At 42.3% G+C, this 15162-nt stretch overlaps 1 protein-coding gene across 1 annotated transcript in view; it reads left to right on the top strand.

The window, feature by feature from the left end:
* The window catches only part of DYNLRB2 (dynein light chain roadblock-type 2), a 54083-nt gene that overhangs the window by 22366 nt on the left and 16555 nt on the right, over positions 1-15162 (top strand). The window lies entirely within an intron of this gene.

Here is a 15162-nt window from a genome sequence, read left to right as displayed (position 1 = left end):
AGTAAGAAATCCATTCAATGCAAAGCTTTGGTGCCATCTGACTAGGGGTGTGCGACATTTCACATAATTACTGAAAATGTCAGAAATATTATGGAAAATTACACGAAGTGGAAAGTTTGATGCCTTGTTTGGTACTATCAAATGAAAATATCCCTTTTGTTGTCTTCTTTCTTGCCTCCCACGTCTGCAAAGCTTAGTTCTTCTGTGATCTCTTGGAGGATTAAGTCTATTGTATGGAGTAGAAAAGGAGCAATCAAGAGTTTCATTCAAAATGATATTAAAGTCCTCACTAAAATACCAAGGTATAGAAAATGCCTGAGTTTGATGTAAACTCTATGGAAGGATTTCAGATCATCCTGAGCAATGGCCCATCTCCCATTTTGACCCATTATCAAACATCCTTGGTCCGAAAAGCTGCTGTTGTTGGGATGGCTACTCCCTTACCATCGCAGAGTTTAGTGGAACAGATAAACTACTTGATTTATCTGCCAGATATAGATTTCTGACTCCTAAAGGAAGATTATTTCTAGACTTTCAAATTACAAGTCTTCCAGTTGTAATGACCGTTTTGACCTTACCTGCAACCCATTAGCAGTCACAGAAAGAAGTTCAGTCTCAGATTTCATCACTCAAAATCATAAGGGTGCACAAAAATCAATCATAACCACAGTGTGTAAGGGACCATATTCCATTTATTGCTAAAAACTGACCAAAGCAAAGTCCACATTATAGCAGTTAAGACAGATGGATCAGTATTGGTAAATGAGTGTAGTTGTAGAGCTAGTGCACAAAACCTTTGCATTCACATTGTCCATGTAGCTGATGTTCTGTGCAAGCAACTGGTGTCAGAAATGCAGAGTCTAGCAGAGCTCCACAGCTTCCTCCTCCATGTGTCCTGCATTTGTATCAATCTCCCTACAGTTCCAGGTTCCTGTGAAGCTGCGCTCCCTATGGTGAACCTCAGACAATGCCAATTCTTTGTGGGACCCTGCATCTTTAGCTGAAGACTTATCACCCACTCCATCCAGTAAGGAAAGATGTTGGCTCTTTAGCCATCAAGGAGGAGAATAATGTTCCTCTCCCTCAAGCTCTCAAGAAGTATATATGCTAAAAATATCCACCTATACAACTCCTCTCCCTGAAGCTCTCAAGAAGTATAGACACCAACATATCTATCTGTGTTTAAACGACCAGGATCTAATGGCTAATTAGAGGCAAGACAACACTTTAGAAACGTGCTAAAAAGAGAAAATCCCCTTAGAAGAGTAGAGAGAAAAGAAGCTTCTGAGCGGTTTCTTAGTCAACTGTCATGTTAGCCCTTCAGTTACCCTTCCAAGATCCTTTTATACAGATCCTAGCTGGTGCCAGCATTTATGAAGTTTGGAGTAGTGGCAGCATCAAGCCAAAATGCTTACTAGCCTTTACATATTAACTAAGGGCCTGATTTAGATCTTGGTGACGTGTTACTACATCACAATGGTGACCTATATCCCGTCTTCCGTAGTATAAATCCCATTATATCCTAATGAATTCATAGTTGGTCGGATGGAATATCTGTCACCGTTGTGACAGAGTAACCCGTCGTCAATATCTAAATAAGGCCCGAAGTCACTGGCTTCTCTTCAATGGTGTCTTTTTGCGTTTATATTTTTTCATGAATGGGATTTTTTTGCACACATTATCGCTAACACATTTAACATTGAAAGGAGTGTAGACTGAAGACTTTCCTGGTGCACTTGTTAGGATTGGCCTTAAATGATCATAAACATCTTTTTGTAGGAAATCTGAATGTTAGATTGAGTCTTGCTGCTATACACACACACCCCTCCCCTCCCCCCCACACAGAACTGGGGACACACCCATTACTAATCACTACTTCCGCTCTGTTTCTCGTCTTAGCCTTCTTGGTGAGCCTGATGGAATACACAAGGATTGAGGAATGGGTCTGTCTGGTGATATGTAGATTGTAGCCCCCATTTTGCATTCTGGCGACAAGCCAAAGTCTGCTGCACTCAGCATTCTCTAAGAGGAGAGAAAACTGACTTTATAAACTCCAAAGTTGCAGTTTTGCCCAGCTGCCAAGGACTGTGCATATATGCTACCGGGCCAATCCATCTTTACATTGACTCAGGCTGCTGTGGTACTTAATGAATGTCCTTGGTGTTGTCCAGTTCCTCAAGGCCAAATCTAAACCGGGTTCCTTGCTGAAACTTTCCTGGCTTGTTCTGCTGTTGCTGAATTGGAAAGAGAGAGACCCCCTCAACCAGTGGAATAGGGTACTACAACAGTAGAGTAGAAGTTTCCCTTGGCAGGATTATTAGCTAATCAAGCCCAAATGTTAACATTGGACACTTACATTGGACAAATGTGACAAAAACATATGTATATAAAAAACTTATATCAAATTTTATTATTTTGTTAAAAACATGAAAAATTCACACAATAAAAACAATTGTACTTAATCAAAATTTGTACTAACTAAAATTTTTTTACAGTTCTAAGTAACACGAGGTTTATCAACATGAGATACTAATTTTAAAACACAACAGACAGTATAATTCATCAATTAAAAAACACAACACAAGGGAGAGACAAACAAAAAGACAATGTGATTTGTCATTGGGACTTAGCACATCGAGTATCTCAATTTCAAGCAACCAACCCTGGGCACATTTAATTCTTGCGATATACAGGATAGGCACGATTACTCAATTATGCAAATTGTGTGGCGTCGACGCGTTTCGATGGCTTTTATTTCAATTTTGTGCCATCTTTTTCAAGACTGTTTTTTTTGGTCTCTCTTGGTCAGCGGCACTGGGTGGTTGCCTTGAGGTTTAAGAAATCCTGTGGGTAAACATACTGCTATCATTATCTTTTACTGCATTTGTAAATTATCATTACTTCATCTAAACATTTATTAACCTCTCAATACATCTTATATTGAGTACATTGTGTATCATCTTATCTCAAACATCAGCTCTTGTTCGGTAATTTCTGCCACTGAATTTACAGAATTGGCTTGGGATATGATTTGAATTTACATAACATAAAATATCATCTTTTCAATCCATAATACTCGGAAAGACATCCATCATACAGTCCATGATATTTGTAAGCCACCAGTTCTATAGGTTATATTTATAAACATTTCTTTAGGTCTGCAATTTGAGTCAAACTTGATTTCCATTTCACTTCAATGGCATATACATATTAATAGTACATCATTAGCCTCATCGTTTTCGGGCATCCACATGTCCGATATTATCATGTGTGTTTTTGAAATTCATGTTTATCTACCACCATTAAACATAAAGAGCCCATTGGAGATAAGACAGATTCATTTGTATTCTGTATATTGCGTCTGACCTCACCCTCTTCGTGGCCTAATGGATTCATTATTATTACTCTATGATGTTTGTTTCCTTTATCTCATGTTATATGTGGAGTTCTTCTGGATATTGAACATCCGCATCATAAAATTTAAGGCTGGTCTGAAAAATAAGTTATTCTTTTTTCAGTATTTGTACCACAAGGAATGATTCCTATTGATGAAGAGTTATACTTTCTATATGTAAATACCTCTTCTCTAATTTAGACCCTGTTTTTACCTGAGTCTCTGATGTGATCTTTTATATTGCTTCCTCTTGTGCCACTTTGATAGGGTCTTGCACGAACATGCAGGAACAATATCTATATGAGGAGGAATATTTCTATTTTTATCATTCATTAACCATTTTGTTTCTTATACTACCTTGCTAACATCTTGTTTGCATTTGACAGTGGCATTTATCTATTCTTTGGGATTACCTGTTTAAAGTGTTGCCTCTTTCGAAATGTCGGTGTCCTATGGCTTTTTCAACCATGCCAGCCTTTCTGAAATCATGTTGCTCTCTGTGCTCGATTTTATCTATAAGAGATTAGCATGAATTGGACACTCTCTTGAGCACTGTTAAGTTATTGTATCGGTTACCCCGTTGCGTATGCACGTAACCCACCTTTATTCACAAGTTGAAGCGTCTTAAAGGGGTGGATGCTTAAAGCCGTGGAACGATGTTTTATCACCTAAATGGGATTAGATGAAGACAAAGGGGCTGGATTAGGTCTGGATATTACCACCCCTGATTGTAAAAATATGCTCATTCAAAGCTGGGGGACTCCGTAACCTTAGGGTTTCTTACCGTTTGCGTGTTACCGCCTCAGCTACTCCACACCGGACCAGCGTTTCTCAGTGCTTCATCTGTTCCTTCGGGAAAAGGCTTGAATTCCCTCCCCTCTCATTCTACCATTTTATACTCTTTGGATTGGTTTAAATTGACAATTATATTTAGTTCAGCTGTTTTAAATTGCTTACGGGCCTTATGGGCAGGTTTTTGTTTTAATTGGATTTCCGCATTTTGGGATTACTGAGCGCTTCACGCCTCGTTTTCATATTGTGAGCGTTGCAAGCCTCGTTTGTATCCGCTGTTGTTTAGTGAATTCACACCTCGTTTTCAATTCAAAACCAAGCCTCATTTTGACATTTTGTTTTGCGTGGGTCTGGCAGACACTGGATATTCATACTGTAAATAACTTACGATGTTTTATCCAATGCTACTGCGCCTGTTTTATACTTAAACTACAATTAGGTATTCATAATGTGAAATTACTTCACAATTTTATTTTCTTAAAGGTACGCCTAATTTTGGCTAGAACTTCCTCTTTTACTAACTCTTATGTTTAAAAATTACACATTATCTATAAAATTCATATTATCATATTAATTGTCCACTATACTATTAATTTTTTGAATATTGCTGCCAGATTTATTCGGTATTAGTCTGCTGTATGTCCTTTTAGCCTCATCCAGTTTCTCAGTTATTAGCAAAAATTTTCATCCAATCTTCTTTTGAATTGAGCCCATTTTCTACGGTATCTAGAAAACACATATACCATTGTTCACGTGTTTTCCTAATGGCATCTAAATTGCCTCCTCTTCTGCTGACACTTATTCTTTCTAGGATGAACCATGAAAACTCATTACAGTCTTGGTTCTCCTTTTGATAATGATATGTTAAGGGCGCATTTTCCTTCTTGTTTTTAATTGATGATCTGTGCTCCAATAATCTTGTTCGGAGCTCCCTACCTGTTTCCCCTACATAGCCTAGGCCACAGGGGCAAACAAGCAAGTAAACTACATTTTTGCTCCTGCAATTATTTAGGCTTTTAGGGGTCAACGTTTTTCCATTAAAAATCAATTTCTTTGTTATAATGCAATCGGGGCAGATTGAGCATGAGCCACACTTGTGGTTGCCTGTTGCTTTTTTGTTATCCACCAAAGTTGTTTGTACATTACTGGCCATATTTTTGTATGTTTTTACCAAGGCATTTTTAATTGTTTTATTCCGCCGGAATGAAAACAGTGGTTTAGGTATTGGCACAGTTTGGCCATTATTGATGATCTTCCAATTGCGATTAACTATATTTTTGATTTTGTTACTAAGGCCAGAGTACTGGCTTACAAACACGATCCTGTCTTGGGCCTTATTTGTTTTTTTCCTATCTATCTCCAGTAGATTCTCTCTGTTATAAACTCTTGCCCGCTTCATGGATTGTTTCATTAATTTTTTTGGATAGCCCCTTTCACGTAATTTCTGTTCCATGATTTCAGCATGATGGTAGAAATTTGTCAGACTCGTGCAATTGCGCCGTAGTCTTAAGAATTCCCCGAAGGGGATGTTGTCCTTTTGGGATCGAGGGTGGTTGCTCTGATACTGTAGGAGGGTGTTTTTGTCTGTTGGCTTTGTATATAGTTCAACTTCCAAAGACCAATTAGCCTCTTTGATTTTTATATCCAAGAATTCTACACTCTGGGCACTGTAGTGGGCAGTGAATTTTAGATTTCTGTCGCCCAGATTGAGCCACTCTAAGAAGGATAGTAAATCTTCACTGGCACCGTTCCAGATAAAGATAATATCATCGATAAACCGGTGCCAGTGAGAAACATTCTCATAGAAAGGTGCCATTTCATTATAAATATGTTGTTTGAAATATCCAACATAGAGCCATGCCAGACTGGGGGCACAAGTGGCCCCCATGCTGGCCCCCTTTACCTGCTTGAATAGCTCATCCTTGAAAAGAAAGAGATTATTTTTCAGTACTAATTCTACACATCCTAAGATGAAATCTTTATTCCCACCTCTAAGATCCTCACCCTCAAGGATGGATGACAGAACTTGGATGGTACCTGCCTGAAGAGATCGCCCGGAAGTTTGTCTAAGCCTGGGGCTTTGCCGAAAGCCAGCTTGGAAGTTGCATTACACACTTCAGTAAGCGTGAAATCTGCCTCTATCTCAGAATGTAGATTAAAAGCTGGGTGTGCCAGTAAAACTTCTTGGGCATCTGAGTGATCCTCACTGCGGTAGAGAGCCCGGAAGTGGTCTTCCCAAACTTCCGCTGCTATGTTCGATTCAAGGGCAGATTTTAATTCTCCCGAGCCAATATTAATTATTGACCAGAATTTCCGGGAATCTTTGGTTGCTAGTGCGATGGATAAACTAGCCCACTTCTCATGGTCCCACTCCTCCTTCGCGCATTTTATCAGCCATTTATAGTGCGCTCTCCTGGCTTTAATTTCAGGTTTGCTGCTATTTTCCTTTAAAGCCTGTACTAATTCGGACTTTGCCACCCTACAAGCTGCATTATACCAGGTGTGTTGTCTAGCCCTTTTGTTCTTCTTAGTCCCCCGGGGCTTAAATACCTCCATCAAATTGGATACTAGATCCACATGAAGAGCCTGCATCTTTGTAGAGTAGTCAGGGGGTAATGGTTGCGTAGTTAGCACGTCAACCTCTGTAAACAGGGGGACAATCCGGCTATAGAGTTTCCAATTGTCTTCCGGATGTTCCTCTAGTTTTTGCCATCTAACTCTACGCCTATCATTGGTGAGAGTAAGACTGTCATCAGAATCCCCAGGGACTGAGGTGCTGCTCCCACTGATGTTGAACGCCCCCAGCTCTAAAATTAGGGCATTATGGTCACTCTCCACTCACGTCATTACATATAAATCTATAACTAATGGCCATACCCGTGTTTCTGCCAAGATATAGTCAAGGCGCGACATCTGGCCTGGTTTGTTAGAAGTGCACTTGGCTGGGGTATCAGAGGGAGTGCGACCATTACAGGCTCGTAGGGAATGATTTAAAGTAAGAGCCATAATCTGTATGGCTAGAGGAGACCATGCTCTCGGGGATGGGGCCTGGGTTGCAGGTATGGACCAATAATCATCTTCTGCCACTAAGACCTCATCCTTCAGGCCCTCTAGGGGCTCAAAGCGACAATTCAAATCGCCCCCTACCAAAAGATGAATGTCTCTCGGGATTGTATAAAAAAGTGGGACAGCTCATCAATGGTCCTGGGCTCACTAACTATAGTCACGGGGCGGGAGTAGACGTTAATGAGGGCAAGCTTCAAGTCGTTGGGCCATGTAAGAACTACACATTGGACATATTGTGAATGGGTGGTTAATGTGGTAGCAGTGCATCCCAAATGGAAGCCAACCCAGATAGTGAGGCCTCCCGACGGACGACCTCTTCCCCCCCAGGGGCCGGGACATGGAATGAGGCAAACTCCCCCCCCCCCCGGCACTGTTCTTCACGAGCCCATGTCTCTTGAAAGAGGCACACATCATGTTTGTCTACAAAGGATCCCCAGTCAGGGCAAGTCATTTTGTTAGGCAGACCTGCCACGTTCCATGACAGTATCTTGAGCGTGCCTCCCTTTCTCCCCGAATCAGTACTCAAAGCTGACTCCTTCTGTCCCCCTTCAGGGAATCTTGTTCCGAGCACCAGAGGACCCAGTAGACTATCTTTAGCTGCTGTGTTTGGAAGGGGCTCGAGTGGTGTATTTGGTGAGGGTTCAATACTAATGGCAATGGGTGGTTGATGGTTAGATTGGGAGGCAGGGGGAGTGATCTTTACCAAACTTCCTCCTATACTCTTATTACTTATGATTATCGGGAGATTCCCTCTCAACCCATTTCGTCGTTTCACCCTCTCTGTCCCCAGGAGTGGCCCCATGGGATCCTCATCGTTATGCTCCAGTCAGTCAACCGTGTCCAGACAGCTGTATCTGTTTTGTGTGTAAATATCGAAGGGTGGAGGGGCTTCTCCGTACCTGCCCCTATTTTTCCTCACCCCTACACAGGACCCAACTATCTTCCAGTCTAAATCAATAGCTGGCCTGCAACGCGAGGGGCCAGGGGGATAAAAATACGACAGTGGTAGGGATTGTATAACTGAGCCAGAGTGGGCTGCATCCAATCGCATATATGAGATACAGCCCGTACATCCCTAAAATGTATCAAAACACAATCTCCCAAGATGTTCTTGGGCCTGTGGCCAACCCGGGTTCCCCTACGAACATGCAAGATTTCACTGCTAGCGTGTCCCGGGAGCGGTCTATTTCTACTCAGCCAGTCTATAACTTTGTTTTTCAAAGACAGATGAGATTCCTCTCTAGTATTTGCCTGTTCAGGTACCCCGGCCAAAACCACTACATACGGACTTGATTCTGGTGGCAGATCAATTATAATTGGTCTAGTTAGGCCATTTCGCTCTTGGTGCTGGTGAGCTGTACTGGTGTTCTCATTATTAAACTCTATGGGAAATCTGCCAGGTGGGTCAACAGGAACTGCCTGAGTTGGGCCTGTCACATATACAGGAGGCAAATCAGAAGGTACTACAAGATTTTTTTGGAGTTGATCCCCCTGACCATTTTTGGCTTGTTTTTGAGCAGAGATGACCTTATTGGAGTTTAGATAGTCCAAAGTCCCTGATGTAACTTTTTCAATATTTGTCAGTCGCTGCTCTATCAATGAGAGTCTCAATTCAAGCGATTGAAGTAATGAGTGAAGAAGGAGACCCAATTTTGCCAAAAGCGAGTCCTCTGTTGTATCTGTTGTGGTCGCTGGGTTTGTCCCTTCTAGGGTGAGTTCTGTTGTCGGTGGCGGTGGCAGTGGCCTGATATCTTTAGCCTTTAAGGTCTTCGGGGCCTGGGCCAAGGTCACTGAGGCACTGTCATCAGTGCACTTCGCAATCTTGGGATTTCTGCCACAAGAAACTGCGCCACCGCGCGTCCTTTTTGATATAGCCCCTTCAGTTCTACCCCATAACTGGCGGATGTTGGGATCATCCAGTCCGCCCAGTACCTGGTTGGATTGTTGGTAGATTGATCTCTACTACTGACTGCGGCTGTATTTCCTCGATTGGAGGTAGTTACCCCAATCCCTGGATGGTATCACAGATTATGCTATTGTCCAGCCCATCTACGACTGGTGTTAAGGAGTTGTGTTCTGGTGTACGAGCATTCGCAAGATGACCCAACGAGGATATTTTCGCAAAGGCAATGTCCTGGGGAGTCTACGCTCAACCAGAGTTATTTCATGGTCCAATAATGAGTTAGCCCTCAGGATAAAATTATCCAGGGTCCCTACGACATGTCCACCTGTTGTCAATTTCTTACTCCTGCTTTCACGCCCCGCCATTTCCCTAATCAATTATAAATATTGCAGCAGGTACTTACAGGTGCAGGGTGACCTTCAGTATTGGATGCAGACGTTAGAGGGGTGGCCCGGTCCGGTCTCCTCCGGGCTACAACGGGCTAAAACGGGCCCGCCCTTGCCTGGGCTTTGCCTGGCGCGCACCCGCACGCGTCCCGCGGAGCGGTGGGTGTAGTCAATTATATACCTGCCGGTGGAGACGGGAAGAGGACACAGCTGAGGGCGATGACGGGGCTGCTGGTCCTCGCAGTCCCGTCAGGTAGATTGCTGGCAACAACAAAGTCCCGGTTGAACTGCTGCGAGCACGGGGGCCGCGTGCATTTTATGTGGTGGCTGGTGGAGGCGGGAAGAGGACACAGCTGAGTGCGATGACGGGGCTGCTGGTCCTCGCAGTCCCGTCAGGTAGATTGCAGGCAACAACAAAGTCCCGGTTGAACTGCTGCGAGCGGCACCATATGTATGTAAAATGATGCGGGGCCTGCACGCCCTGGGGACCGCCACCTCCCTGGGCTAATTATTAAATAAGTGCGGGGAGGCCCGTATGGCCTCGCCAGCAGCCCTGAGAGGCACCACCTCCCCTGGGCTAATGTAATGGAGGCCTCGTGGACCCTCCCCTGCCCCGGGACCACCATCTCTCCAGGCCTTTTTATTTTTGATATGGGGGCTTCACGCATTCCCGGGGACCAGCACCTCATACTCCCATACGCACAATACAGCTACTCACACACCCATACCGTCACTCATACAGCCACTTATTCACCCATACATTTACTCACACACCCACTCACTTACTTATACAGATACTAACACAGGTACTTACTCACCTATCCAGTCACTGACACAAGCACACACTCACCCATACAACCACTCTTACATTTACTCACTCACCCATAGTCGTTCACTCATCCACACACCACTCATCCACACACTCGCTTATCCATACATCAACTTGCACACTCACTATACAGACTCTCACATACCCACTCACTCGTCCATACACCACTGACACTCACTTACACATCCTTACAGCCACTCACTCACCCATACAACCACTCACACATCCGTAGAGCCACTCAGACACCTACTGACACATGGACACACAGTCACTCACACAATGAGTTACACATAGTATCACTCAGTTATACACAAACTATACTCATTTAACTTTTGTAGTGTCTTAGTATATCTTTAACTCTGAAACTTTTAGAAAACACTCCCAATCACTGGATGATGTAATCAGTGATGTCATCAGTGATGTCACTAACCAGGTCATGAGTGATGCAGTAGGTGAGGTCATAAGCAGTGCAAGGGGGGTAAGTTACAGTTAACTCAGGTAGCAATAACTGCTAAATCTCTATGGTTTTGTACAAGTGAAATCTGAGCCTAACCAAAATATCCCTGTAATCTTTGTTTTTTTTCAGTGAATTTCTAAGGTTATTTTAATTCTATTTCCTAACTATAGCGTCCCTGTAACCTCTGTTTCTTTCAGTGAAAATATATACATATATATGTGTGTGTGTGTGTGTGTATGTATATATATATATGTCTCTTACTTCGCTACTCACACTCCTTTGGAACAGGAACAGATGAATGCGAACCCAGATTCTGGTGCAATAAACAGTTTATTGTGTGCCCTGCACCACCACCAGACCGCGTTTCGGCCTTCAGGAGGCCTTGATCACATGATGCCCATGTGGAGTGCCTTCACATTTTTAGAGTGACAGTGCTCAAACTCATAACCTACAAATGACGTTGTCATAGACATGGAAGAATAGTTCTCATTGTCTCAACTGTATTTCACATTGATACTTGAGTGCTTATTATAACTGTAATTGTTATTTTTAGCAACAACGGTATAAATAATTATAAATATATAAATAAATATTTAGAATAGCAATACATGATTAAAATTTAAAATGCAAATGAGAGTTAAGAAAACAATGCTGAGTAAAATACATATAAAAATTTTGATCTAGTGCAAACTTTTCATATATAAAAACAACCCAGTTTTATATAATTTAGTAAAACTCTTATGCCCATGTCAACCGCCACACTGTTTCCTAATTTGAGGGGGTTGCTAATTCATGCGTATACAGCAGTTAGACAATTCTACCCCAATGGGCCTAGACTGTTTTCCATGGCTACCCATAAATAGAAAAAGTGCTAGTGCTAACAAAATATTGTGCCACCTACAGAACCATCAACTGGTTCATAAAGTGCAATAGTACATTAGCGAAGACTAAAAACAATGCAGAGGCAGTGGTAAAAGCACATTCATGAATGTATGTAACTGAGCTTTCAAAGGCAAGTAAAGAAATCTTCACTGGAGTTGAGGCCATGTGGCCTTTTACAATCCAACTTCAGAATATGTCTAGTCTCAAGTTTCCTTGGGAGAGCTTCCCGGTTGCCTCTCCGCCGTAGAGGGGGGACTGTATCCACAACAAAATATTTAAGGTTGCTCACATTGTTGCCTTGGGACTCCTTAAAATGTCTTGCAACCGGTCACGTCACTATTGCTGATGGCCCTAATGTGCTGGAGTATCCTCTTGTGGACCTGCAGCTTCGTACTTCCTACGTACCACAAGCCACAGGGACACTTTAGCACATATACTGCATATTCTGTTTTGCAGGTCTATTTTTTGTTGATGGGCATCAGCTCTGTCTTAAACGGTGTAGCATACGCAGATTTACTGACCCCATGTTTACAGGCCTTACATGTTGCACATCTGAAAGACCCTTTGCTCGAATCTAGCCAGGACTTGTTGGTTCTTACTTCCGGGCTGCTCTTGACTAATGAGTTGTTCATTGAGCGTATCTTTCTGAAAGTGTTTGGTGTTCTGGTCAGTGTGGCCCCTAAAACTGGATCATTCTTTACCAGGACCCAGTTCTTGTTAACTATCCTGCGCAACTTTCTGTGTTGGTTACTATATGTCAGGATCAATGTGAATGGTTGTTCTGACTGTGTTTGATACTGGATTTTGGTATTCAATCTTCAAACCAGAGCCTGAGATCTGGCCATTATGTTTGTTTTTTCAATGGCTTTATCGATCTCAATCTGAGAATAGCCCCTAACCAGGAACCTACCGCGGCTCTCTCTTTTACACAGTCTTCATCTAAGCTGCATATCCTCCAAATTCGCTGCTTTTCCCCAAAAGGAATGTTGCGAATCAGATGTTGGGAATGGTGTCTGGTGGCAGGTAACAAAGTATTTACTGCAGTTGGTTTTCTGTGTAACCCTGTCTCTAGCCTGTCCTGACAGCTATGATTTCTACATCTAAAAACAGACTTCTTACTTAACTGGGCTGTGAATTGCAAGTTGAGGTTGTTATTGTTGATTTTTTTTATAAAATGGAGGGCACTATCCTCCTTGCCTCTCCAAATTAAAAGCAAATCATCAATATACCTGTACCATCGTACAACATGATTGGACAATGTTTCATCAAACGTCAATCTAAGGACTTGTTCCTCCCATAGTCCCATATGCAAACATGCATAGCTAGGGGAGAAACAAGCCCCCATAGCTACGCCTCTCTCTTGTTGGAACACCTGGTTCTGATATAAAAAAAGTTTTCTTCTAACAGGTTGAAATCATAGTGAGCAACATTTTGTTATGCTAAAAGAAACACATAGGTCTTATACTCAGGTAGTGCTCTATTGCCTTAACTCCGTCTTTGTGATGTACACCAGTATACAGGGAAAAGACATCAAGCAAAATGAGTATACATTCCGAGTCCCACTTGACATCACTCATTTTTCTTAACAAGTCCCCTATATCCTGAAAAAAAGACTGAAGTGTTTTCACCTGCTCCTGATGAAAGATGTCCACATATCTCGAGGCATTTTCCATTATGCTGTTGCAGGCAGATATGATATGCCTTCATGGTGGCTTAGACATATCCTTATGTATTTTCGGTATGAAATATATGACAGGCATGACAGGATGGTCATTCTTTAAGAACTTAAACTCATCATTGGTTAGCAACCCTGGGCTCTTCCATGCCAAGAGTTTTGTGTACAAATTGTTCCACGAGTTCTTAACTATTTGTATTGTACTCCTCCTGTAACAATCTCTATCATTGAGCTGTTTCAGTACTTCTTCCATGTACAGGTCACCCGGTCAGAACAACACCTTGCCGTCCTTATGAGACTGGCAAATAATTACATCATCATCTGTTTGTAATTTTTTCATAAGTTGAAAATATGCATTATCCTGTCTGCTGTATTTTCTATGGGCGCCTGCATTTTTTAAGTATAGATTTATCAATTCTTTATCACTGAACAGATCTATGTTATTCCGCAACATGATTGGGCAGAAAGTGGACTTGGGTTTAAACTGAGTCCTTGTAATCCCCCCATATGATGTCATATCTTGGCTACAGCACGGTTCTGCCGTACTATTTTCATACTGAAGCTGTTGAAGATCTTGCAGCAATTCAACATCTCCGGCTGTTAAAACTGAAGGGCTTTGGATTTCTCTTGTTGCATCAATTTGTTTGCAGTTCTGAGACCCCTGCAGAAGATGGTACTTACGCAGTTTTAGTTTGCGGACAAATCTGTACATATCTTTGCGTGTTTGAGCATAATCAAAGTTACATTTCGGGCTATAGGAAAGTCCCAACGCCAATATCTGTCTTTCATTCTCACTAAGTGTTACTTTGGATAGATTAATGACTGTTTGGGAGTCACTACTTATTCCTTGTGATTTTGCTTGTGCCTCCATCTGTTTGTTGACTTTTTATTGGTTTGCTTGCCAGTGGTGGCTACATTTTCGTCTCTCCCGGCGTTTTTGGTTGCGTTCCTGCTGGTCTTTGCACTTGGTGCATGCGGACGCAACGTATGTCTTCTGTCCTGGCGTAAACAGTCTACTTCCTTGCTCAGGGAGAGCTTTGAAAACCCCGTCCTTTGGGATCTTACTTGTTTGTTGTCCAATTGGCCCTCTGGCGCTGAACTGAGATCCGAGGCTGAGGTGCGTATGGGCACACTGTTACTTGCATTGGGTATTGCGTTTGGGAGGGGGGTCCACCATTCTAGATGCCTTAACTGAATCATACTTTTTAGCGAATACTTGGCCATGTTCATAATCCAACTTATCCTGTTGGGATTTAAAAGCCTTGCATTTATTTATAACTTCTTCCTCCCGTTGCACTCAAATCACCATCTCACGATATTTGTTAGTCACAGCCGTGACTTCCAATTTGTCAATATCCTCATTCACTGCGTCAAGCTTCACTTGAAGTGCAGCATGGTCACTCTCAGCATATTTAACGCAGATTTGAACTAGTTTGCATGATGATTCAAGATTACAGTCTGCTCATTCCGCAAGCATGCATGGATTTGGGTTCTCATAACTGGGAGCCAACATTATCCGTAACCCCCTTGGGATTCTCCCCACCTCTAAAGATCTTGGTAGGGATCTGTGTTCTTACCATTTTGATTGCTCTGCCTTCATGAGCTTTTCTAAGCGTTTATAGAATTCCCTGGCATTGGGATTCCCTTATGTATCATATTTTTTGTTCTGTTTATTTGACATTTGTTGAGAACAGCAGCAGTACCAGGGCTACAGTGAGCATCAAATTTGTACATTACAAATGCAGCAGTATCAATCAAAAGGAAAACTAGAAAATAAA

This window comes from Lissotriton helveticus, chromosome 12, assembly GCF_964261635.1.
Source record: "Lissotriton helveticus chromosome 12, aLisHel1.1, whole genome shotgun sequence".
Classification (NCBI taxonomy): Eukaryota; Metazoa; Chordata; class Amphibia; order Caudata; family Salamandridae; genus Lissotriton; species Lissotriton helveticus.
This window is presented reverse-complemented; position numbering and strand designations above follow the sequence as displayed.